The 3,686-nt window shown below is 33.5% G+C and overlaps 1 non-coding gene across 1 annotated transcript; it reads left to right on the forward strand.

Annotated features, from left to right (window-relative positions):
• Nucleotides 1-83, forward strand: TRNAL-UAA. The gene has a single exon. It is a non-coding gene; the product is annotated as a tRNA-Leu (tRNA).
• The last annotated feature ends 3,603 nt before the right edge of the window (nucleotides 84-3,686 follow it).

Here is a 3,686-nt window from a genome sequence, read left to right on the forward strand (position 1 = left end):
GCTGGTTTGCCCGAGAGGTTAAGGGGGAAGACTTAAGATCTTCTGCACATAAGTGCGCGTGGGTTCGAACCCCACAACCAGCATTATAGATAAGTGAGTGACATCATCTACTAATAAGAAAATGTCTATTATTTCTTGCTATTTTCTTTAAAACATAATAATTGGGGTTCGATTCCTCGGATGTACATTTTTCAAGCTTACTTGTAGGTCAATGAGGTCAATGTTCGATTCCTCGGATATACATTTTTCAAGCTTTCATGTAGGTCAATCATATATAAGTGAGCCAGACCCTTGTGAATCGAGATATGTTCATTTTAAAGGGTAGTTTGTAATCCCTCTAACACTCTAACAAATCCCACTAATGGCACTGCATAACATGTCCGTCATGTTGATTCTCATTGAAGAGAAGGTTATGGAGAACCCCTTCATAGAATGAGAAGACAAAGTGGAGACCAACATGTGATACCTAGACAATGGAGCGAGCAACCACATGACCGAAGATTGAACAAAGTTCAAGGAGCTTGATGAGAAGTTCGTTAGAAACGTGAAATTTGTGACGAATCAATTGTATCGATCCAAGGCAAAGGATCTATCTTGTTCTAGTGTAAGAACGAAGGTCAACGTCTATTTACCAAGGTGTATTACATCCCGAGTTTGAAAATCAATATTATTAGCCTTAGTCAAATGGCAGAAGAAGGTAGTAGAGTGGAGATAGTCGGCCCGTTCCTCAAGATATATGACTTCGATGAAAGTAAAACGTTCGTGAAACCACCTATATAAGATACTATTGAAAGACTATCAACATCTTCTAAAAGTATCAATTGGCGTTGATTCAAGTCCTTATATATTTTCGGTTTAAATTCTTGTAAACTTGTCATATTTTGTAAAAACTTTTGTATTACTTCCGGTGAATTATTTTGTATTTATGTTCTTAATATTTTTAAATAATTTTTTTTATCGTCTTTTACCCGTCCATATTTCAAGCCTTGAAATGCTAGTCGTTTTTAGAAGGAATGGTTTGCTTTATGTTCATTATGTTTGTATTTTCTAGCCCCAACAGTGAAGTCACTTTCGAATACTTTTCTAAATATATTGCCTTTTATATAACTTTCTTTCAGGTAAGAACAAGGGAATGCAGGGTAGCTAACGACGTTTGATTTGAGCCGTTACAAATGGTATCAGAGCCAGACACTGGGCGATGCACCAGCAAGGACACTAGGACCTGAAGGGGGTGGATTTGGTGGGGGGACCACTTCGATTGGAGAAAGGAACAAGTGCCCGCAAGGAAACTGGGTTCCGAGGGGGGTGGATTGTGAGATCCCACATCGATCAGGGAGGAGAACGACGCATCCTTTATAAGTGTGTGGAAACTTCTCCCTAGCAGAAGTGTTTTTAAAACCTTGAGTGTAAGCTCGAAAGGGAAAGCCCAAAGATGACAATATCTATTAGTGGTGGGCTTGAGACGTTACATATATAGAGAGAGAGCTTAATATAAATAGAGAGAGCAATCTAATGCTCGTTGAAATCCTTGAGGACGTCTACAAAATATATGAAATTACATAACTCTCCCACCGTGTAAATGAAACAATGTCCATTAAACTTGTTTTCCTTCCAAAGGCAAACCTCCCTCAACAAATTTACTTTACTCCTAAATACTTTATTTAGTTCCATATTTATAGTTGTGACTGAATGCTATTCAAATTCATATAATCGAATCTTACTATAAAAAAAAATAATTGAGCATTCTTTTATTAGAAGATAGCTTCAAATCAAATTATTTAATCTAGATCATACAACCTAGACTAATGTATTATCAATAATACAAACATTTTGCACGTATATTTTTCAGTTTTAGTAATAAATTACACATTAATAGTCGGATCCAATTACGGCTAATTAAAAAAATATACTCTCTCGAATATGGTAAGATATTGATTATTCTCTCTTGAGTGAATTTTAAGTGAAACACGTTCCTGAGTAATTCCAAGCTACAAGCTTCACACTAAGAAGAATAGAAGTCTCACGTATCAACATGAATTAAACTTATTTTGTGATGATATCTATTTATTTTGTTAGATATGTTATAAATATCTAACATATCTATTGTACTAACGAGTGTTCAACACATGTCGATTAGGGACACGAGAATAAGTTATTCTGATGTTTTCTTTACATCCATTCAAAGTTGTTTAATATTGTCAAATATTACGATTGACTAACTACCACTTTAATTTTGTTCTTNTTCAAAGATGGGACACGAGAATAAGTTATTCTCATGCTTTTTTTACATCGGTCAAAGAGTGTTTGATAAGTTTCCAGAATTAACGGTTTTCTCTCTAGTACCCTTCTTAAAATTGTATCAACCCGTGCCAATGTTAAGATTATAAGTGTACAACTAATTTGTTATTAAATACTTTTTATTACATTTTTTTTGAAACTCGATAAAATCAAGGCTATATCTCAAAATTTTCAACTTTTAAAGTTATTTTTGCGATTCTAACAAGCTAGTTTTTCAATTATCAAATTTTGAAAGCTATTTTTCTAAATAAAATTTTTAATATTTTTTATCCCACACAAATCTAGAACTTGATCTCTATGACACTTCCAACACGTTAAAGTAAAAGCTGAGCCTGATATAAACTACGGATATAGTAGGAGATGGGAAATCTTAGATGGCATCTCGGGTTAGAGAAATTTTGAAAAGAAATGAGTACAACTTTCATTGGTATGTTTTAAACATAGTACGAACTCTAAGATAAATGAAACTTTTTAAAGTTTAACCATAGTTCAACTGTATTTTCTAAACAAAGTATTAACAATTTCCATAAAAAATTAACCGACTTTTGAAATTTTAGAGGTAATTTATAAACAAAGTTATTTTTATTAATTTAGTCAAAATTTTATATGAATAAGAAGAGAGGGGAAATGAGAGAAGAATGTATAGAAAACTAGTAGTTTTTATAAATCGTATGAAATAAGCTTTGACAGAGCGTAGAGAAAGTATGAGTGTTAAGGATATTTAGTAATAAATTATACTTTCCCGTATATATTATATTTGATATTTTATTATAAGACAAATATCTAATATTTGCCTTATTACCATAGGTATCTTTCCATTTATTACTATTTTCATATCCTTGTAATTTATTTGATTATAAATAAGATAACTTTCACACCATTTAGGTGTGGTGGATTAATCAAACATTCACATGGTATTAGAGCCCTTCTGGTTTAGCAACCCTGATCCTTTTTTCAATGGCTTCTGAATCATCTATTATTCTTCTCCGCCACCCCTGCTGGCTTTGATGCTGCAGGTGCAGTCTCCATGACAGCCGCAGGTAGAGCCGATTGATTACTCTTCGGCTCCTTTCTTTTGAGCTCCAAATCACCGCTGAGCGACAATCCCTCTGCAATTTTTGATGGCCAAGAAAGTGTTTCTTTACGCCTCCTGTGAACCAGGTTGTTGACATCTTCACGAAAAGTGTTTCTCAACCTCTTTGAATTTTTCAGATTCAAGCTTCACGTTCGTTCAAATCCGACGTTCAGCTTGCGGTGGGGTGTTAAGGATATTTAGTAATAAATTATAGTTTACCATATATATTATATTTGATATTTTATTATAAGGCAAATATTAGATATTTGCCTTATTACCATAGGTATCTTTCCATTTATTGTTATTTCCATTT

Source organism: Cucurbita pepo, chromosome LG18, assembly GCF_002806865.2.
Source record: "Cucurbita pepo subsp. pepo cultivar mu-cu-16 chromosome LG18, ASM280686v2, whole genome shotgun sequence".
Lineage (NCBI taxonomy): Eukaryota > Viridiplantae > Streptophyta > Magnoliopsida > Cucurbitales > Cucurbitaceae > Cucurbita > Cucurbita pepo.